The following is a 23958-nucleotide window of genomic DNA, read 5'->3' on the forward strand; positions in this document are numbered from 1 at the left end:
ACTCCATGCTTATTGTATTAGCCTGTGTGGAGCTTCTGAAGTATTGGTATTTTTATTGTTCTGTACTGTTTCACCCTGTATAGTCCACTGTTTGTACTGTGTATGACGCTACGGATACCTTGTGGTGCCTAACAAATAAATGATAATAATAATAATAATAATAATAATCTTCCATGCTGAAAATCCTATGACCTACAGATCAGACCCAAAATCAAATCCGTTCCCGGCTGTTTCTGAGGTTTGGACCCAGCATCCAGTACCTCCGCTCTGCCCGTTACCCAGCAGCTCTGGCCAGTGTGATAGGCCAGGGGGATTCCATTCACAGCAAGTCTGATCCATAGGAAGAGGTCAGGAGTACCGTCCCAGGTACACCAGTAACGGGGTACACTCGCAGCGTCAGTTACCCAGAAGAAACCCGGTTCAGGATGCCGGTAAAGGAGTCCAGTGGTGGCAGCATTTGTTAGCCCCTCCTACTGCGGCAAGAGGGCGCATTTGGGATAACAAAAAGGAACGATGGCAAAGTAAGCCCAGGGGGTAAATGTATGAATCTCCGGATTCTTCATCTCCGGCGTGTTCAGCCTCTTCAGCGCTTAAATTTAAAGCGGCGCTGCATTGTAAAGGGAAGTTTCCCTTTACAATGCAGTGCCGCTTTAAATTTAAGCGCTGAAGAGGCTGAACACGCCGGAGATGAAGAATCCGGAGATTCATACATTTACCCCCAGATCTCTTTCAATAATTATGGCAATATGACCTTAAGCCACTGAGACGTTATTTTGATAAATAATTTATAATTTACATCTAAAAGGGAGTACAGTCTGTCTGAGGCTGGAAATTTGGGATATCTTCCTGGCTTGGGGAGAATTCAAATGTGTTGTGGTTTTATGACAATGACATAACATTACATTCACATTAATGAATAAAAACTTTGATGTTTCAGTTATCTGCTTTTGAAGAATTTTATAAAATTGCCAGTGCCTAAAAAGATTTAATTTTTTTTGACTGCTTTATAAGGACTTCTTCCTCAGTAATAGGTGAAGTAAGAGACTCAGCCTGCTGTTTTGTAAGCTTAGGTTAAATAACTATACTCCAAAAAGTCCCTTTGTTTTTAAGATATATTGGGTCTTGCATGTATAAGTTTAATTCTCCTAGTTTGTCCGTCAGAGATTTGATATTAATATGAGGCCTTTCTCACCTCAACAAATACGAAAGTAACCTACAAGTTTTATATCCATGTTTATAAAATTTCCCATCGGCTACTTATATGTTCATTTGCTGCTGCATAACCTTTTCAAAATAATTTTGCTTGTTCTTAAAGATTCTTTGAATTGATAGCTTTCATTTTTTTTTTTTTATAAGCTAATATTGTTTTATATAAGAGATTATATCTCCACTAAGAACTGCCTTGACTGCTTGCCAAAATAATAATGGCAAAAAGTTGTACCACCGCACCTACTATAGGATTTGACCCAGTATCAATACACATATCCCTATAAATACCTCCTAATAAGGATTCTGGATTAGTAATAGGGGTGCAACCTTGAAACTCAAAATGTAATCTGAACAAGGAAAGATGAGAAAGCAAAGTTTCTGAAATAAGGTGCACTAAATCCTCTGGTTGATAATATTCATGATTACCATCCTTTAAAACATAACTTTTATTAAGATATAACCTAAAAGCGAAATATACTCAAATATAACTAATAAAATCCCATGGAAATGAATTAAAAAGCTGGATGCACTCAATATAGTACCTATATAATCCCACTATAAGTTATATGGTACAGAGGTATAATAGTTTGATAAACATGCAGATGTGAAAAAGTCAGATTTTATATAGAGAAACTTAATCAAGCAACAGCGAAACGCGCGTCTGCGTTTTAGCTGGATACACTTATTATTTATACTGGAGGAGTTTGTTCAGGCAGCTATCCCTGTAAGCCCAGAGGACCAGAGGATTTAGTGCACCTTATTTCAGAAACTTTGCTTTCTCATCTTTCCTTGTTCAAAATAATAATGGATCGTCTGCATAGTGTTGGCTGTACTTCTCAATGTTTTTACATGCAGCAAAGTAGAAGGATGAGAGAGACATGTGGCACTGGACAGGAGCTGGGTCTTGTGGTGTACATTTTGGGAATACTCATGGTGATGGATGTAGAACGATCCTAGGGGGTATATTTACTAAACTACAGATTTGTAAAAGTGGAGATGTTGCCTATAGCAACCAATTGGATTCTAGCTGTCATTTTTTAGAATGCACTATATAAATGAAAGCTAGAATTTGATTGGTTGCTTTAGGCAGCATCTCCACTTTTTCAAACCCGCAGTTTAGTAAATCTAGCCCTAGGTGTGTTTTTACATAGTCACCCTGTAACTTATGCTTTGTGCTTGCTTGGCTCCATATGTACACACTGGTAATGTATTGGCAAGCAGTAAACAAATACACATCATACATTTTTAATAGATAGAGTTTATATTGCATATTATACTGTAAAATGTATACTGCAAAGCACATAAATAATGAAATATAACAGAGCAATGGATGCCCGGTATGTACACACTGGAATCTGGGCTATTTAAGGCTTTAATGTACAGCTTTTTCTGGTACACATATTAGCTGTAATATCTGAATATCTTTCACAATTTTAAACATACTACACTCTGATATTCCTATATCTTTTGTGAGTGGAACAGCACCTGAGTGTAGAAAAATCCTATTTGACCATATGAAGAAGACAGCAAACACTTCAGATAATTTCTGCAGAACGTCCCAATTTTCTGGCCCAATGCCAGTCCCATCAGTGGTCTTAAAAACATATTTTTTTCCTGTGAAATTACAAAATATGTTTTGCTTATGATGACAGTTAAATTCTTGAAATAGAGCAATGAACTACAACCTTGTAAAATGTAACACTAATACGTACATACATATCCAAATCATATATGTGGTGAACAGAACAGCAGTGACGATGATGTGTTATTGCAGCCAAGAGTAATGCTAGAGATTTGGCTTACAATGTATCCAAAATTATAAGTCTTTGTTCATGTAAATAAATATTACAATAGACGTGCTTAAAATTATTATGTCCCCAGGAAATTGTCAGTCTTATGCATATCTTATTGTCACTCAAATAAGAACTACAGTAGGTGTAGTTCAAAATATTTTACTATACTGTACATAATTCTAATTGTCTTATAACAGTCTCTTTTATAATCGAAGTAAAAAGTGTGGTGGAAATTATATTCATTTTCTTTATACCTAATAAGGCTGAAAATTATGTTTTATGACCACTTTTTTTAACTTAAATAAATACTGCAGTAGATTTGTTTAAAATTATTTTAGTATAATCAATGTACTCAACATAATCAAGTTTTACTTATAAACAGTAGTATATCAAAATCATATTGTCTTGACAATAGTCTTCGCCAACAACATGTAAAAATTAGATACTACTCAATAATATTGAGCTGCTCACTAATAGCCTCCATATTTATTCGCTGCATGTTATCAGTAAACAGGATTTACTCACCTCTGCTCTTGAAATGGGTCCTACCTCGAAATGCCAACCTGTGGAGAACTACCAACCTATCACCTGAGGTCCTAGACGCAGGGTCTTCACACCTGCAAAGAGAGAACAGGTCAAACTCTGTTGGAGGCTTGCCTGGGTGTGTTCGGGACATACAGCTGGGGCCAGGCACCTTTGCTACAGGGTCATTCTACATCAAATCAACACAATTTTAGAAAAAATTCTACCTTACATTCTCTAATTTCAGTTAAATTTGGTATAATAAATGTTGTCACGGGTGTAAAGAAAACCTCCAAATATTAGGCTGATATGTGCACTGGTTTTGAAGCCTTTAAAGTTGCACTTTTTAAACAAAAAACTTGCTTTTAATGTTCACCTAATTGAGCTAGAGAGTTGGGCAAGGTCTGATTTAAAACCTCTTTTTATGGGCTTTCTTATGATATATAATGCAGCAGCATATTTCAATAAAAATAAAACATTTTCAATATCAAAACTTTGATTTTCTTAAAAGAGCCTTCATTTTGGACTGTTTGTTAAAATATTGAAAATGAGAACCATCTAGGCCCGTTTATTACTATTAATTTATCTCTTTAAATAATCGCTTTGATGTATATTATGTACAATGACACATTATGCTAAATACTGAAATATGTAAAACACAACTCACAACTCAGAGAATGTATAGTGCACTATCCTGACTATATCTAACACGTCCACATTACACAGTAGACAAAGCACTCAATCACTGCAATACAGTGCAATGCAAAGTAATACAATCACACAAATCAGGAAAAATAGCAGTGAAAGACAATCAAGAATTACTCACCTCAGCCTACCTTTAATGTGGGCCATACTGAGGATCCTACGGGGTAAGGGGCACAACAGAAGCCTACCTTTATTGGGGGCCTGACAACTGGGTGCAGAACAAAAGGGCACAGGGAATGCAATAGGAAACTAGGAATATGGGTTCCAAAATGCCACCGATGGTAATGGCGGAAAAACGGGGACAAAATGACTGGAACGGAACTAGGCGGCGCATCTAAGAGTACCATATTTCAGCCCTTCAGTGATAACAGTCCTAATGCTTGATCCAGGGCCGGTGCAAGCATGTCGGGCGCCCCCCAGCAAAAATTAATTTGCGCCCTCCTCTTTTATAAATTATTTGTTCATTCAATAATGCTTTTTGTTTTAATAAAAATCATATAATAAACTTTAATAAAGAGAGTAATACAAATAAATACATTTAACATCATACATGAATTGCTTTATGAATAATATTAATGACTAATATCTATTATTTGTAATAAGATTTTACATTTTTGGTAATTTAGTTTGGTTGTGCCCCCTCCTTCATCTCACAGTGCTGCCTTATCACACGCTGCCCCCTCTCCTCATCCATATTGCTGCCCCCCTCTCATCATCCACATTGCTGCCCCCCTCAACTCCACCACACACTGAGCCCCTCTCCTCCACCACATTGCTGCCCCCCTCTCCTCCATCACATTGCTGCCCCCCTCTCCTCCACCACATTGCTGCCCCCTCTCCTCATCCACATTACTGCCCCCCTTTTCTCCACTACATGCTGCCCCACCCTCTCCTCAACTACATGCTGGCCCCTCCTCTCCTCCACAACATGCTGGCCCCTCCTCTCCTTTTTCAACCTTGTTGTCCCCTCTCTCCTTTTCAACCTTGCTGTCCCCCTCTCCTTTTTCAACCTTGCTGTAACCACCCCTCTCCTTTTTCAACCTTGATCTCTATCCACCCACCCCCCTTCCCCTCTTCAAACCTTGCTGTCCCCTACGTTATTTACTTACCTTTCTATGACCTTCTTCTGTCTTCTGTTATTGACTGGGTGTGCTGCTCCTCCCTGTGCACTCCTGATGACGTCACGCCCAACACTGTCAGTGAGTAGGGAGCAGAGGGGGAGAGGAAGGAGGGTGCCGGCGCCACCGTTATTGTTTTCTTTTCTTTTTTTTGTGCCGGGGGACAAGCAGGGATGGCAGGCGGGGGGAGCGCTCGTCAGTCCTGACGCCCCTCCTCCCCGCTTTGCTTATCCCGCTTACAGCGTTCCGCCGGCCCTGGCCTGATCAACATGTGGGAACAGGCTCTCAGCCTAAATCTACAGTATCCCTATTGGCCTTAATAAACTGTCTGTTTCCACAGGCTCTGAGCCTGAATAATGTGCTGCCCACTTAGGCTCTAAGCCTAGATAAAATTGGTGTACAGGCTCTAAGCCTGAAATAATGGCCCTAGGGAGAAATAAATAGCCTGGATAACACATTTTGTGCCTGGGCCTTGTGCCCAAATATCTGTGCCACAGGCCTAGTGCTCGACATTGTGCCATGGGTCTTGTGCACGAAAATGTGAAGTGCAGACGCAAACCTGTGACAAGATGCCCGAAGGCTTTACCTGTTTCTAGCAGCTTTCAGCCTCAGCAGGGAGGAAATGTGTTTAACAGCTCTTAGCCGCCCTCTGCTGTCTTCTGTGCCTTCTTCTGTCCTCACCACTCAGCCACTGATCTTCTGTCCTTACTTGCCGTCTTCTTTCCGGAGCTCCACTTTGGTGCCTCTGACTGGTTCTGCCGCTTATAACAGCTAAATATAAGTCAATGTGAGGGGCAGGGTGATGCCGGGGTGCCCAAAATCAAACTGATCCCGGCAAACTCCAGTTTGCTCCCAAGGGCATTCTCTGATTGTGCACCTTTCACACACTCACCTGGAGTTTATGAAAGGTAGTTGCCTGTGATACTGTGGATGTGCTACATGAAAGTGCAGTTAGAAATAAAACTGCTCACTCATTATAGTTTTGTCCCTGCAGTTAGTATTTAGATTGTATGCAGGGGTGGATCAGCTGTACTTATAGTAGGCTGATAAAGCCATTCCACACCCCTGCACAATCTAAATACTGACAGCAGGGGGACAGTGCTGTAATTTATTATTACATGCTCTTTTCCAGCTTACTGATGCACTTCTGCTATGCACAGGGCCAGTACTACCACTAGGCAAACTTAAGTAGTCACCTAGGGTGCCAATGGATAGGGGTGTCTAAAACACTGACTGAATAACATGTCAATTCTCCAGTGGTTTGAATTTCCCTCCGGCGCACCCATATGGAGCGCCAGCCGCTGACATGGAAGAGAATGTCAGAATTGGACTGTGAGACTGGTGCAGGGTTATGATGTCACTGCCTAGTGCCACACTGCCAGAGTGAAACAAGCAGGAGATGCCGCCCCCACTCCTTCTCTTCTTCTAAGGTAGAAAGCAGTTGGTCTCAGAGGTTGAAGCACGGAATTACGAGCGAAGGAGGAAAGAAGGGAAGCCCTGGCTGAGTAGAAGGTGGAGCGGAGATCTGTGGTCAGCCAAGGCACTCAGTCATACAGCAGGCATGCAGATAAATGCATGCAGATACATTTCTGTATTGTTAAAGTCATTTCAGTTCATTACACACATTTCATTTAAATTGTCCAATTTTAACTGGCTTTTTAATCTGCCATAACAGCTCATTCAGATGATCGATTAATGTACAATTTACTCCTGTAGCATTCCAAGTGGAACATGACACAAGCAAATTGCTTTGGATAGTAATCAGGCAGTAGGTGCAATGATCCACGTCTCTGGACACTTTTGCTATTCAGACAAACACATATACACTATACATGTGACTTTGACAGGGTCAGCAGACCCCCTTAGCCGCAGGCCAAATGTAGAAGCTACATCCCTACTACTATGGTATTTCCATCTTTGCATGGAGTTGATCATTTTGGAGGTTATGGGGGGCTCATCGTTTGCAACTCTGCCCAAATGCCTTTAGGTACACTTACTGCTTATAAACTAGGTATTTAACAAATACATATAATCTAAGATAGTTCTATTAAAGTATTTATGTCCTTTTATATAGTAATGATGACCTTCCAATCAGTGGAAAAAACAATCTTCTTATCTCTGTGATGTGTCTGCACTATTAACATATTTGCACAGAGTCCTAATTTTACCAGCCATGGTGGCAAAATACCAGCTAGGTAGCGCAAATGAACATACAAAACAGTGGGGATGGTTTAAAAGAGTCTAACTAGTATGATAATACACCTGAATACATAATAGGAGAAGTAATACTTTTATAACCTTTTTTCTATTAGAAGCATTCTGTGAATAAAAAACATCTGTTTTCAGGCAAAACATCATTTTAGAAAACGTGTAGAACAAATTCAGTTAATGCAGACATATGTATAACAATAAGTAGCAAAGTCTATGTGATGACTATTACCATCAGTCATGGAGTTGATGTATCAATGAAATGACTATATTGATAGTAAGCATATATAAGAACAGGAGAAGTAATACTTTTGCAGTTGTATAAACATATATGAACTATAACAATTTCAATAAAATATCATTATCATCATCAACATTTATTTATATAGCGCCAGCAAATTCCGTAGCGCTTTATTGTGGCTTTCCTTTCATCTAACTTACCAGCGATTTGCCCTGGTTGTTTCCCAAAAATGTATAAAGGCTTCGCCCTTGCTTGATTACATCACTGCTTCCCACTCCAGGCAGGTCAATAAGCAAATTTCCTTGTAACCACAAAATCCAAGAATATATGTACAGATCTTTAGTTCCAGGGCATACTTGAAAACAGTAGGTGAATTTGAATGTTGTACTTTCCGGTAAAATAATTTGTAAATAAATAATAAAATATATATAGCCTATTTATAAATAAAGCTTGATCTGTTTTCCAAGAAAATAAATAAAAATAAAAATAATTTAAATGGTTTATGTTTGTTTTTTAATACCTTGGATTTTATCTATCAGTTATGCTTAGTCTCAATCACGTAATTATTATTATGTGTCTGTATTAGGCTCTTGTACAAAGAGTTGCATACAAACCATTACGAGGATTAACAATTACAGCTCGCGTCTCTTTCATATTAATTTGCATCGGGCATTAATACCAGAGCAGTAAAACAGAGTGTAAAAATCACTAGTAAAAACCATTAGTAGACTATAGATATGATTGTTATGTTTTTAATTATAGTAAAATGAAAGCATGACTCCAAGAAGTTCGATGTGTACATGGGTCATATAGGTCGCTTCATGTACGCCACATAAAGTAAGATAAGATCGATATTTCCCCACGTTAATACATTAAATGAACCTGACAGACAAAGCAATACTCATCCCGTCTCCATGGACACCGTAGAAAACCCTCTTCGCTCTCAGAAAAACAAACTGCGACCACACAGTGTTATCATTGGTCAGGACTCAGAAGAGGCTAATGCTTATTGGCTGACGTGCTCTATGTGAGGACCGTCAGAATTCGAAGCAGCTGGGTGTCGTTATCATCTGCTGGGACTTGGATCATCAGACGGGTGAGAATAAACCTAGGGAATGCCGGGTGGTTGTCATATTAAATACTTCAATTATTACAATAGCTTTCAATTTGCTTCCAATGCGCATATATCCCAGAAACATTTAAAAGTCTACGGTGCATCGTATAGAAAGTGCCGGTGTTTTACAGATGTGTTCATGCATGGAGGCTTGTTGTGGAAGCATCTACGTTTATAAAGAGTAGAGCTAAAATTGCACTTAAATGCACAATTGTTACTAAACCAAAGCAACCAATCGAACATTTGCTTTCATTGTCTGCCCTAGTCTGAAAAACGAAGTGCTAATTGGTTGCTGTGGTTCAGTGTACATTTTGCACCACAAACGCTAAGTTGGTATAGTCTGTTGTACTTCTGGTATAAATGAGATTTGTAATTAAGTATTCTTAAATGGTTTAATCACATTTCTGGCATTTACAAACTGCTGCTTTTGATATGATTTGCGTATGAACACATGTATGTTCCTGACATGGTTGTAGGGCTAAAAATAACAAAGCAGTGTTATTTATTCTTGGTTGTCGATTATTCAGTGATGTATAGCAGTGCCCTCTAGTGAGAAATAGCTAAACACAAGTTTTGTAATGTGACCATGTTCTGTGAAATTGCATATATTTTGGTAACATGCTTTTGCTGTATAATATGAAATCTCTTGCAGCCCTGCCCTGGATATTAATCTTGCTTGGCTTTAGTTATGATTGTGTTCCAATATTGAGCCTTTGCATGTACCCTATGGGAGAGATTCAATTCAACACACATAGGCAGCCAGGTGCGCACGCGCATATGGGGCAATCAATCAGATTCAGCCTGTGGCTGAATTAGCAGGCATTAGCCTGCAAGTGTGGATGCCAGGGCTAGCCCTGATTGGCGCATAGTGTAGCAGGCAATTAGCCTGCAAGTGTGTTCTTTCTGGGGGCAGGCTCTGATTGGTCCATCTGGATATTTAAGGCAATGAGGTCTGCTGCCTCATTGCCGGTTATAGCTTCTGTGCTCCAGTCTGCTGACCTGCTTGTTCCTGTTCCTGTATTTTGATACCGCTACTGATTTCCTGTATATGACCCTTGGCTTTGAATTGGACTTCGCTTGTGTTTCTTGTGACCCTGATCTCTGGCCTGTTTACCGTTTCTGCTATCTGCCTGTGACCCTTGACCTCAGCTTGCTTACCGATACTGTTGTCTGCTGCCAGCCCTTGACCTCTGCGTGGACCTCACTCCGCTTGCCTGGGTTCTCCCCAGCCGGTACACACTTCACGACCCTCTGTCAGTCTGAGGCCCAGTCTGTCCCCACCATCAGGGGCTCCAATGAACACCTGATTGGCAGAGTAGATTCCGGGTTGTGTTGTGCCAGCTGGAGGGGTTCCTAACACCTATATTATTAGCAGGTGGCATTACTTGAATTTTTCTTTTCCTCTTTTGCAAATTTATATTTGACATAGGTATTGGACATATCCTGCAGTGCCCTGTGTAGTAGAGCAGAGCAGACTTACACTCAAATTCATCAGCCTATGTATCTTCAGATCAGTTCTTTGTTGAATTCAGGAATATGCTGCGCCGTTTTACGTGCGTTTTTAAACAAACGCATGTTGCGCTGAGAATGTGTGCATTGATGAATCAGGCCGTGTCTTACAACAGAGAAGAGCAATGTAGTTAGAGATTTTATCATGCTGTTATTAGTTTAATGTGGCTATAGCAGTCTGAATTAACAGTGGAGCTTTGTCTCCAAGGGGACTGTACTGGAACACGATTTGCCATGTTTCCAAAATAATTACTGTATTGTTAAAATAATTTCAGTTTATTATAAATATTTCTTTTAAATTATCCAATTTTAACTGGCTCTTTAACTTTCCACGATGGCTTATTCAGACAAGTGATTAATGAGCATTTAGTAAGAATTTGCTAATGCCATGTTCCAGGTGGAAACTGATGTGTGCAAATTGCTATGAATATTCTGCAGACAATATATATTATTCCTGGTATTTGGAGTTTTCTGCTGTTCAGACAAACCGTATTGAAATTGCAGATTAATCACTAGAACAAGCCTGGCCAACCTGCGGCTCTTCAAGTATTTTGAAACTACAAGTCCCAGCATACCTTGCCAGCAATGGCTGGCTATCTACTGGCAAAGTATGCTGGGGCTTGTAGTTTCACAACACCTGGAGAGCCAGAGGTTGGCCAGGCCTGCACTAGAATATCATTCATGCTATTTTAGTGTTTAAGGTTGACCTTTGATATCCAACATTGTTTATATGAATAGCAAAGGAGTATAGGCACAATGATTAGCATTAATGATTGCTCTGCCCACATCAAACTTTTTATTGCTAAGTCCGGAATATTGATCGAAGTACTTGCACATAAACCTGAATTTCACCAGAATGCAAGGTTCTCATAAGATCCAGTTCTGCAATATGTGGTTTTTCAAAGAGCTGCAAAATTGACCAGAGATCTGTTTTTTCAGAGATCAGAATGAAAGACCCAATTTGTAGCATGTCAAAGTAATAGATATTTATTGAAGGGGAAGGATGAAAGTACATAGCTGCAAGGCATCTTTAACTATATGCCATGGAATAAGGAACTTAATTTACAAGCAACGTATGTTTCCATTTAGATGTTCACTTCTGCTGTAAATAGTTTGTTTAAATGCCGGAAAATATTCTTTTATTTTCAAGTTGCATAATAGCTTTGACTAAATAACACCATTGTCTAGTCTCTTATATATTTGATATGCTGCTGATATACGTATTTTTCTGTCAATGATTCACACCTGTTGCTCTATACAATACTACTTACAATACTTCCCTTTAGATAATGTTACTTGTAAGCAATGGGAAGTTAGGAATTGAAAAACATAACAATATATATTTTTATGACTGCAGGAGTTTTATCTCTTGAATAGAACTGTAAATCAAACATTCTGTAGTGAAGCTGATTTACCTGTGCATAAAACTGCAGACATTTATATTGATTTATTGTGTCAATACCTTACTCTTACATAATAACATCATTCCACAGCTGATGTGCAAATATGGTTTTATCTTCTTTCACTCCATGAGGAATAAAGCTCAGTCAAGCAGGGAATCTACCCTATTTGGATGATAGAAACAAAACAAACTGCTGGCCGATTTTAATAAAGGACGAAAATGGGCATTTGCCCTCGGTTCCCCATTACACTTGGCCTTGTCAGGAGAGGTAAAAAAAAAACCCTGCTATCTCACCCCAAGGAAGGCAGCATACCCCTTGTTTGAAAGAGATGGCTTACACTTTCAAATGAGTTGCAAGTGTAATCCTAATATATTATTGGTCACATAAAAGTTAAAAAGAATACTAATCTGAACTGTAAACTGCTTTTATTAGTCCATAACTTTATATAGCTACTAGCATTAACCCAATTCCTAAATGTGAACCTGCTTCAAGCATTAATCTGAATGTAGCCATGTTCTGTAATATAAATGGCAATAATAGGGCTATTGTACCAATATTTTGATATGTGTGGCCCCAAAAGGAGCATGGTACTCTATAAAAATGTCATCAAAATAAATCACATCACTATTGGACATGCTGCAAAATGTGGTTGGAAGAAGCGCTATTGGTCTGTATGCGTGGTCAACTTCCAACCACACTATTGTGGCCAAATTAGATAGTGACCCTGTCTGTCGAGTTATGTGGGTTAGCACTTCTGCCTTACAGCGCTAGGGTCATGAGTTTGATTCCAGACCATGGCATTATTTGTGTTGCATTTGTATGTCCTCTTTGTGTTTTCAAGGGTTTCCTCCGGGTGCTTCGGTTTCCTGCCACACTCCAAACCCCTCCCCCCTCCTTCCCCATATTAGTAGGTTAATTGGCTTCAATTAAATTGACCTTAGTCTCTCCCGGTATGCGTATGTTAGAAATTTTAGACTGTAAGCGCCCATTGCCCAGGGACTGATGTCAGTGAGTTCTCTGTACAGCGCTGTGGAATTAGTGGCTCTACATCAATAGATTTGTGTTTAGCCTACTCTTAAAATAAGCTCCTCACCATTTATGTCAAAATTCTATCCCGCTTCTAACTAATGTGAAGTTGGGAGGTATGCCATTAAGTCTTAACAGCTCTTTAGGGAACAAATCCAACTAACAAGCAAAGTGTGTAGTTCTACTCTCTTGTGTCAATTATTTAACAATAAAGCAGTCCTGGGGGTAAATGTATGAACCTCCGGATTCTTCAACTCCAGCGAGTTCAGCGTCTTCAGCGCTTAAATTTAAAGCGGCACTGCCTTGTAAAGGGAGACTCTTAGGAAAGTTAAGGAGGGCATTCTCGATATCGTGTGGTCCTTTTACTCTACTCTTTTGTCTGAGCAGCCACTTATTAGAAAGAGGATGGATCGGTTTCTGAGGGAGACACCTGGACTTGAAGACTCAAGCGGTTCTCTTGATGCCCTGGGTGATGAGATATCGGCAGACAAGGTCAGAGTGGCCATAGACAGTTTGTCTGTGAAGAAAGCACCAGGACTGGATGGCTTGACCTCCGAGTTCTTTAAGACTTTTAAGGACCTTCTGACCCCCTGCCTTGTGTAGGTGTTTAATGAGAGCCTGGATAGAGTAATTCTAACTTCCCTCAATGAGGCTGTCTGCCCTTATTTTGTTATGCAAAGGAAAAGACCCATCGCATATTGAGAATTGACGCCTCTTCACCCTTCTCAATACAAACAGAAAGATTCTGGCAAAGGTACTGTTTAACAGGCTGATGTCAGTTTTCGTACAGATTCTTTCTCCCTCTCAGCACTGTACCATGAAGGGCCGTAGCACATTTAGTGCTATCCTTGGGGTCTGGGAGGTCATTGAGCGCTGCCATGCTGGGAAATACTTGCTAGAGCTGGATCAGTCAATGGCTTTTGACTGGGTAAATCATGAGTACCTGTGGGCTCTCCTTCTGAGGCATGAGCTCCCAGTGTGGGTGGTTAATTGGCTTCAGACAATCTAAAGGCAGGCCGAGTGCTTCCCTCTTGTGAATGGTTGGGTGGGTGGGTCCATCCTTCGTGGTCGATTCTGGTGTAAGGCAAGGTTGCCCCCTGAGACCCCTTTTGCATGTGTTTGCCATTGACCCCGGGAGAGCAGACAAATATCCCACAAATGGCATCTGCTCCTCAAAATGACGCGATTCGCGGTGAATCATTTCAATTTGGCCCTGCCCCGCGACAAAAATGGCATTTTGTCGCGGGGGGTGGGGCTAAAATGACGTGATTTGCCACGCCATGCCCCTCCCGCCCACCAACCACGCCCCCCTGCCTAGGGTCTCCCGGAATTAACTTACCAAAGGTTGGTAAGTATGACTGAAGGGCATTTATGAACTGCAAAATGCCCGAGATGCAGTGCAGGCACTGTGTGCAGGGTAATCAAGATGTATTCAAAAACAAAGTAAGAAATGTGATCTTGATGTCCTCTCACACTTATGGCTAACTTCAGACCTGAATGATGGGCAACAGGTGGACCCAGGGAGCTTCATCAAGCCCCAAGTTTTTCCACAAGAAAGATCTATGTGATTTCTGCTTATTTCATTAACGCAATAATTTTTATGTCATCAATGCTATGCATCACTGTGCTGTAAAGTTGTCTATTTTTGGTTCCACTTACTTATGTAAACAGGTATTATCTATCATGGGGCATATTAAAAATAACAAGTGCAACAGGTTGAAAAAAGTGGTAAGAGGTTGGCCTTTGATGTCATGTTTACCCATGTCTCCAGTCTTTTGCACCTCGGCCTACATGCCAAGCACATGAATGTAGGTGAAACATACTTAATAGCAAGATGTTAAAAGTAATATGCTTTTAAGGGCAAACCTTACATAACTATATCTGCCCGGGGTAGATCATACATGCCAACTTTCAAAACTTCTCCCACTGGAGATCCTATGGATGAAGTCATTTGACAGAGGGTATGAGGGGGCGCGGGTGGGGCTTAATGACGTAATTAAGCCCCGCCTGCGCAATTCCATGCCATGAATTTCCGCGAATTCGGTAGGTTAACCTACTCTTCCAGGAGTCTGGGAATTTCGGGAGAGTAGGCAAGTATGGGGTAGATTGCTGCCGTGTGTGACAGTGAGTAATTGTGTAAATATGTAAACCACCCTCAGGTGTGTAATCTGTGTGTCCCTCCCACGGTGAAGAAACAAGTCTATGGTGCAGCCTGAGAATAGGCTGTAAAGCAGAGACTGCATATGTGACTGTGTTAGATGGCCGTCACTTGGATGCTCTTTGCAGTGTATTGTGGTCAGTACATTGCTCATTGTATTGTACATTGGTCACTAGAACACTCTAGATATTGTATATCAGTAACTAGGATGATCTTTTATTGTATGTCACTAAGATGTTCTCTGTGTTAGATATTTATCACTAGTACATGCATAAAAGTGTAAGACCGGTTTTCTTATTTGCAATACATCTCCTTTTAGTCTATAAAATTTTGCAATCACTGAGCTCATCTTAATTGCATTTTGTTAAACCAGCCCTTCAGAACCTGCAAGAGATATGCCTTCTGAAAGGGGTGTATGTGTCTACTTGACATTCCCTTGCTGCACTTGGCCTGTTGTCAAGTGGTAAAGATGCAGGTAGGTGTACCAGCAGTAACACCCATGTCAATGACTGTCTAGTTCTGGCATTATGTCTCACAGGCACAGTCGGGTGTAACATCCCTTTCCAGTTCGACACAATCATCAAGAGCTGTTGGGTAGTCCGCAGCATCATTATTTCTCCCATAAGAAACAGGTGACAAGTATGAAGTATGCTACAAATACGTCCATCCAACAATTTGCAGGTATATGGAATTTACATTCAGCTACAATATTCACTTTAGGCACAAAAAAGTTGTTTAATTCAGTAAAATCCGTAGCATATTTGTCATCTACTAAAGAAAGCGTTTAATTAGTACACTGCCTTGGTGCAGAAGGACAATACTTCAGTAAAGCATGTTTTCTGGCTTCTGAGGGGTCTGTATCTTTAATTGCAAGCAAGTAGTTTTCAAACATTTTAAGCCATGCAGTAAAAGGTAATGTAGGCCCACCCTGGTGTGCATGGAATGTTGCAGGCAGATTCAGCGAATAAAGGGTCATCCTTGTTGCTTGCCAGTATTTTATGTAGCGGTCAGGATGCCGATAGGAGTACCACCAGTAACATTCAACAGTTTTTGTATTCAGCATTAAGATCTCTACACCAGAAGCAGGCAAGACGTAACATTTTAATTTTAATTGCTCAATGTTGTTTTTCATATAGCCACCTAGTGGCATAAACTGATAATATAACACACTTATGCTAATAGAGATGCTCACTGACCCCCGTTAAGTGGTTTTTGTTTTGGACCTGGATTAGCTTTGTGTTTTGGTTTTGACAAAACCCCCCTTGTGTGTTTTGGTTTTGGATTTGTATTTTTTTTTTTAAAAAAATTGCTAAAATATGCTAAAATCACATAATTTTGCTCTTTTTTGATCCTACATTATTATACACCTCAATAACACTAATTTCAAGTCATTTGCAGTTCATTTTGACGACCTCACAGGTCACAATATTATTTTCATACACTTTTGGACAAATACTGCAGCAATCTGGCTGGAGGGTAAGCGACAGAGCAATGACTCAAACACACGGCAGTTCCTAGCACATCTAGGACACATTGGCACACTGCAGTGGCAGAAAAGAAAAGTTGTGCAAGATGGAATTGTCCTTGGGCCCTCCCACCCACCCTTATGTTGGATCTTAAAAAGGACATGCACACTTTAACAAACCAAGCACTTCAGCCACAAAAGTGCCACTTCTTGTGGCTGAAGTGCTTGGTTTGTTTGGGCTCCCACAAAACAAGGTAACAATTGCCTTAAGCCACCTAAGGTAACAGTGCTGTTAATGAACTCTACTGTGGCAAGATGTTGTTGTCATCAGCCTCATCTTCACACTCATCAGTGTGTACATCATCCTCACACATTATTAATTCATCACCGCTGGAATCCACTGTTACAGAAGTTTCAGTATTTTGATGGAATTGGCGGGAAAGGCCTTCCTTGTGGAACTTGGAGTTCATTTTTATGAACATCATCTTTTCCACATTTTGAGGAAGCAGCCTCCTACACCAATCGCTGAAAAGGTTCCCAGCTGTGCTAAAAACTCTTTCTGAGTACACACTGGAGGTTGGGCATCTTAGGCTAGTTGGTACATGGGTCTCCAAATTCTCTTTTTTTTCCTCCCAGTATGTAAAGGGACTGTCTGATGTGTCTATTTCTATGCTGTCATGAAAATAATCCTCCACCATCCTTTGGATGTTGATGGTAGGATCAGGTGGAGTTACTGCAGAGGTTTCATGTTTTTTGGTCAATTCTTTTAGACCAGACCAGATGTCAAAATGTTGTGCTGAGTCATCTGCAACATCCCTGCGTCTCTTGGGAAAGCTACGTTTTTTCCTAGCTGCAGTTGAGTGAGAAACTGAAGGAGGAGACGCCGTCCTGTCACGTAACACTTGAGCTGTCATTGTCAGGCCGTAGGCCATTTGAGGAATGTAACAGAGCAAAACACTAACCGGTATTTGCACTACTGAACTAGTAGGTGCGGAGTCTAACGTACCCCTGGTGTTCACCAGGGACCCCCGCTAGGAGGTTTGGCCTTCGCTGCACAGGGTACGCAGGTCGCGGTCCTATTAGCCAGTTGCCGGTGTAGTGTAGAAGGGTCAGACGGTCCGGGTCACACCAATCGTGAATATGCGGTACCAAGGGAAATCCAAAGGAGTAGTCGCCAAGCCGGGGTCGAAGTACAATGTGGGTCACTCAGATAGTGGGATAGTCGCCAAGCCGGGGTCACAACAGGAAAGCAGGAACAGTAGAACTCACAGGAAACCAGGAGCAAAGGAACCAGTAACACAGGCTAGTAGACCTATTACTCTGGCACCCTAATGGCGCCAGAGTCAGGTTTAAATAATGATCAGGGGGACCTGATTGGCAGGAACAGGAAGCGGCAATCGGCGGAGGCAGCGGCGTCCCGTTGCCTAGCAACGGGACAGAGGAAAGGGCGCATGCGCCCGACAGTAAGGAGAACCCTAAAGGACTCCGAGGCAGCCAGCGGGGAGGTCAGACGTCCGTTCCCCGAATGACAGGGGATCAGCGGGAACGGCGTCTGACAGTCATCTTGCTCACCAGGAGCTCCTTGCATCTTCTCAGATCTGGTTCAGTTGGAAATAAAGAGAAGGCATATGTCTTAAACCGAGGATCAAGCACAGTCGCCAAAATGTAGGGATCAGATTTCAAGATTTTGATGACTCTTAGATCCTGGCGAAGCGAATAAAGCACTTGATCTACAAGTCCCGACATACTTAGCGGAATTGCTTTGTTTAATCTGCTCCTTCAGTTTCTCAAGTTGCTTTTCCAAAAGTCTAATTAAGGGAATAACTTGACTCAAGCTCGCAGTGTCTGAACTCACTTCACAGGTGGCTACTTCAAATGGTTTCAGCGCCACAGACAGCTTCTCCTCCACGTCCCTCTCATTTTTTAAAAACCTCTGCACCACCAAGTTTATTGTGTGAGCAAAACAGGGAATGTAATGGAATTCACCCAGCTGTAATGCTCTCACTATATTGGTGGCGTTATCAGAAATGACATATCCTGAGGAGAGTCCAAGCGGGATAAGCCACGTTGCAATGACATCCCTTAGTTTCTGCAAGAGATTGTCAGCTGTATGCCTCTTAGTGAAGCCGGTGATACAGAGTAGCCTGCCTCTGAAAAATGTCACGTACTTGGTTACATGCTGCTGCTGGTGAAGGCAAATCACCAACCCAGTGGGCTGTCACAGTCATATAATCTTTAGTTTGCCCAGTTCCACTTGTCTACATATCTGTGGTTAAGTGTACAGTGGGTAGAATGGCATTTTGCAGCCCAATAATAACATTTTTACGAACATTCTGGTAGAGGTGAGGAATTGCTTTTCTACTAAAATGGTGTCGTGATGGAATTTGGTAATGGGGACACAAGACCTCAAGTAGCTGTCTAAAACCAGCTGCATTAATAGTGGATATTGGAAGCAGATTTAATGCTAGCATAGTCGCCATGGTGTCTGTGATCCGCTTTGTTACTGGGTGACAGGTTTCTTACTTGTTTCCTCTTGCAAAGGATTGTTTAATAGTCAATTGTTGTAAACTACTAGTAGTCTTCTTCTTGGTCTGCTTGGGATGAAGATTCACCCCCAACAGCAGCAATAGTGGGACTAACGCTCAAGAATTCTTCAGAGGAATCAAGGATAGCACAGGAGTCATCTAGCCATAGCAACTTGGATGCAGGACTAACACTGATCGCTACTGAGGATATTGATGAGGACGGTGTTGTGGGTATAGGTTGCAGGCGTCGGGATGTAGGTGAGAGAAGGGTCCTAGCTGATGATGGACTGCTTGTTATTTTTTTACCATAACTTTCAGATTTTCCCTACAGCTTGCCATGAACTCGCATCAAATGGCGTAACATGGATGAGGTTCCTAGATGGTTAAGGTCCCTCCCTTGACTGACTGTGGCTTTACATACTCTACAAATGGCTAGACAACTGTTGTCAGGATTTGGGTAGAAATAATTCCACACATAAGAAGTGGCTTTTTTGGTCTTATGTCCAGGTATGACAATGGCCTTCTTCTTATCAAGTGCCAGAACTGTTTCCACTGGTGCAGGACTTACACAAACAACATCTTCCTCATCAACATCCTCATTAGTGCCCTCGTCGGCTACACACACATCAGCAGAAATGCTGAAAGGGGCCTTCTTTATGGATACACTATCTGAATGGTCACGATTACACATAGCACTTGTGCATGAACTCTCCTCAGGGATTGGTGTCATTTCTGAATCTGAGAATACATTTTCCTCTAATGCCTTACTGTTTTCTTCTAGCTCTGCTTTTGCACGTAACAGTATTTGTGCACCACTTTGGGAGTCCGAATTACTTGGTCTTGGTTGGTCATGAGTGACCTTACAAGAAGATGTCTTATTAACAATTTTAGATCTCGCATTCATAGAGAAAGGCGAAGGCCTCATTCTTTCTTTGCCACTGCGTGTGTAGAATGGCATGTTGACAATTTTTTTTCCGGCAGATAACTTTTCATGGATTCCAGCTCTTTTTTTTTTCCCACCATGGTAAAAGGTGTTTTTTTTAATGTTTTTTTTCCCTGACTTAAAAAGACTATGTACTTTTACATAGGCTTTACCAGATGACGTACAGGGATTATGATCATCAGGACTGGTGGTGGCAGCTGCTTGCTGCTCCTGCTCCTCTGTGTACTGCTGTGAATCCATTTGGATAACACCCTACACTTTTTGGTGCAAATTCAAAATAAAATTTCTGCAAGAACCAGTATATTATATTTGTATTTCAGCAATGACAAATACAGCAACGAAGCTCTTGTCTTTGGGTGTCTATAACACCCTACACTTTTTGGTCAAATTCAGAAAAAAAGCCTGAAAGGACTTGTATATTTGGATTTCAGCAATGACATTTAGCAATGGAGCTTTGATGAACACTGCTACCACCCTCCTCTTTCTCTTCTGTACATTTGCCTGCCTAACTGCTCTATACTCTATCCTACCCCTTCTGTATCCCTCTCTCAAATGGCGCTAGATTGCCATGGAGAGCGGTATTTATAGATTCCAAAACTCATGAAATCCGACGACGTCACATTGACGTTTTGCCTCGTTTTGGAATCTGAAAGAGCGCGAAAGTACCGAACTGACTCGGATCCCGTAAGTTCGGGTGGGCTTGGTTTTTGGGAAACCGTGCTCGCCCGTCTCTAATGCTACCCTACAGCTTTGAGGGGGAGGGGGTTTGTACACAAATGCTGTAAGAAAATGCATATTTTAAGTACATAAAATAAACACATGCTAAAGTTGCACCCCATGCAATTCCACCTCCAAACATCAATGATCTGAAATTGGCTACATATACATGTAGATCACATGATTCACGACTGGTTGGTCAGACATTGGAAGAGTGTGTTCACTCCCACAATTATATTTTTCTTATCAAAGCACTTTGCATTTGTTGATTTGGTTTTATAAACTTTCTAAAAATCACAATGAACGATGGTTATGAGAGATGAAGATCATAGATCTGAAGGTAAATTAGTTAGGTGTGTGCGCATGAATTGGCATCTCAATCATTGGTGAAATTGTTGCAGACATTGCATCTGAAGTAAAGATTGCATAGGTGTGTACTCAGCTTCACCTATGTAAACAAGAATAATTCTGCTGCCATCCAAGAGATGTAAAGTTTCTCAGGAGTCCAGAGGGGTTGGCATGGATGTTTATAATGATCACATGATTTCTAATTAAAACTAACAATTTTACAAAACCAAATTTATATTTTTATACTTAACCTCTTAGCATTTGCATTATTTAAAAACTGTAACATAGTAGACATGAGTTATAAACAGTGTATTGTGTTCATTAGGATTTTATTCTTATTATGACACACAAATGTTCTCATTGAATAGACAGCTGAATAGTCCAATTCTCATGATATCACTTAACAAGTGGATGACATGTCCTTCTCTTGTGCATTGTGTATATCACTCCAGTTGAAGAGAATAACTCTGTGTTCAGTGAGAGATCTATAGTCTATTATAACACAGCACAGTTCGTATTAAGAAAACATTGCAGTCCCCTGAACCACCATGCTCAGTGAGCTCCATTGTATTCCACTCGTAGAAAAACTCCCCTCCTTAATCAGTTTAAGTGTAGAGATGCTCAGACTCGGTTCCCCGAGAACCGAACACACCTGAACTTAGCAGATCCGAGTACAGAGCCGAACCGGCTCGGTACTTTCGCACGCCCTCAGAATTGAAAATGAGACAAAACGTCATTGTTACGTTGTCGGATCTCGGATCTTGCTAGTTTTGGATTCTATAAGTACCGCCCTCCACAGCGATCTAGCGCCATTTCACAGAGGGACACAGAAGAGTTAGCTCAGTTCTTGGCAGTCTCTAGTGCAGTTGGGCAGCGTCATAGGTAGAAAAGAAAGAGGAGGGGTAGCAGTGTTCTTCAAAGTCTCCAGTGACATTCAGGAGAGCTCCATGTTAATTGTCATTGCTGAAATAGAAATTATAGGTCTGGCAGGCTTGGTCTTCGAAATCTGCAGTCACATTGTACTGTGTTTATATAGGTAACATACAAAGAGGAGAGCTGCATTGCTAATTGTCATTGCTGAAATAGAAATAATAATAATAATACTAATGTTGGAAAAAAAACAAAATTATATGATTTTAGCCAAATAAAACAGGGATTTTAGAAAAAAAATAATGGGGATCCAAAACCAAAACGCGCAAGGGCGGTTTTGCCAAAACCAGACCACGGGGGTCAGTGAACATCTCTACTAAAGTAGTGTCAGCTTGTATAGAGTTGTATGGTGCTAGCTTTCTTTAGTACACCATTCATACACAAGGGGGCAATCTTGTTTTAATATTTCTTTAATGAAAAACTTAAAACTTTGTTTTCAACAGATATGTATAAATATAGGAGTAAGAGGTTGGGGGGGGAAGGGGGGGTCTAGAGTAGGACAAATGTAATACAAGATGAATTTAATGAAGCCCAGTAAGGGAGTTAGTGTGAGTTCGGTAATATCAAAACGAATCACAAAGGGGTCATTGGGACCAAGCAAAGGGTGAGCATTATGAGGAGGAGTATGGATGTTGTTCTATAGCTATCCAAGGGACTAAACGCATATGAAAAGACCAGGCTTGTTGTGTAGGTAATATGTGATTCTTTCTATACAAGAAATATGCCAGAAGTGAATTTTAAATAATGATTGAGGAGAAGGATCTGTTTTCTTTTACAATGGGCTGCTATGGTTGATTTTGTTGCTTCCAGGAAAGATCTTTGGTTTATAGGAAGTTAGGTAGTTCTTATACTTTATTCCTAAAGAGAGAAATTTTAGGACATGTGCAACATATTTTGCAATAGGTTCCACTATGGCCACAGTTCGTCCACCAAGCTGGATCAGATGTAATATTCATGTTATGGTGTTTGTAAGGTGTAAGATACTGTGAAGACCCTCTAATGACCTGGTCTGGTTACTGTATGAAGCACTTTGCCCAGACTAGCTGGTAGGTATAAGCAAATAAAGACCAGAGACCACCACCCTTGACCCTCAAATACTTTGATGCTTAAAACATATTTTCTCTGGAGGTGGACACAGGTGTTGTGGGTGGTGCAGTGCACAGTCAAATTAGTTTGGGCACCAGACCACCTCATGATATAACCAATAAATTATTTTATTGCATTTCTCCTTCTGCATATAAGCAGATGTTACTTGCTACAGATTAACAAAGTCTCCTTATTCCACCCACATAGTAAATCATCAAGTACTATGTACTTGATGGTTTACTGGTATGTAACATCATACCAGTAAATCTTCCTGGGAGCAGTAGTTCCACACAAGACAGTCTACAGCCATCCCCTAAACCATTGACTTCCCCACTACAGGTAGCCATGTTGTCAAGACACAATGACCCCCCCATCCCCTTTCACGGTATGGAGGCACTTTTCTGGGGTTCTCTATACTTGATGCTGCACTGATAACATTCCCACATATCCAGGGACTCTCTCTCTCAGCCAACCAGCTCCTGGCAGGAATCTCCCCACAGTGAGGTTCATACAGGCTACTCGATATATTCGTTCCAATATCAAGGGAGTCACTTACTGTAGCTACACACAGCACTCCTCCCTCCATTGGGTGGGTTTACTCCAATTGCAGGGATTTACATATGGGAACTATTTTACTGTTTTACCCTTTACAAATCATTCCTCCCTCTCCCTCTTTTCTTCATTCAAATACCTCTTGTGTCAGACACCATGTCCCACTCCCCCACCCCCTTCCACTTTTGGTGCCATCTTCTTGTGGGTACCCTTGGTAGTGGAGATCCCACTTTGCATATGCTCCTTTGGGGGCTAATGGCATCTGTTCTCAGACCCAGTGCTACCACTTTTGCAGCACCGGTTCTAACTAACTAAGGTTCCGCTCCTTCCCTTCAGCAGCTCCCCCGGGGACCTCACCTGCCGTTACTAGGGTGTGGGTTTTACAA

General features: G+C 41.1%; 1 protein-coding gene and 1 long non-coding RNA gene across 3 annotated transcripts in view; one reads left to right on the plus strand and one right to left on the minus strand.

Moving 5' to 3' along the window:
- The window catches only part of LOC142160368 (uncharacterized), a 59467-nt gene extending 51327 nt beyond the window's left edge, over positions 1-8140 (minus strand). Inside the window, exon 1 of the long non-coding RNA XR_012693184.1 lies at positions 7997-8140. This is a non-coding gene — a long non-coding RNA (uncharacterized LOC142160368). The remainder of the gene's footprint in view (positions 1-7996) is intronic.
- Positions 8141-8832: 692 nt separating this feature from the next.
- RASSF4 (Ras association domain family member 4) overlaps positions 8833-23958 on the plus strand; it is a 261966-nt gene continuing 246840 nt past the window's right edge. The window contains exon 1 of one of the 2 annotated variants that reach the window (XM_075217178.1): positions 8833-8892. The gene's annotated coding sequence lies outside the window, so the exon portion shown is untranslated. The remainder of the gene's footprint in view (positions 8893-23958) is intronic. The other variant, XM_075217179.1, reaches the window with a different exon arrangement.

Source organism: Mixophyes fleayi, chromosome 6 (assembly GCF_038048845.1).
Source record: "Mixophyes fleayi isolate aMixFle1 chromosome 6, aMixFle1.hap1, whole genome shotgun sequence".
In the NCBI taxonomy this organism is placed as follows: domain Eukaryota; kingdom Metazoa; phylum Chordata; class Amphibia; order Anura; family Limnodynastidae; genus Mixophyes; species Mixophyes fleayi.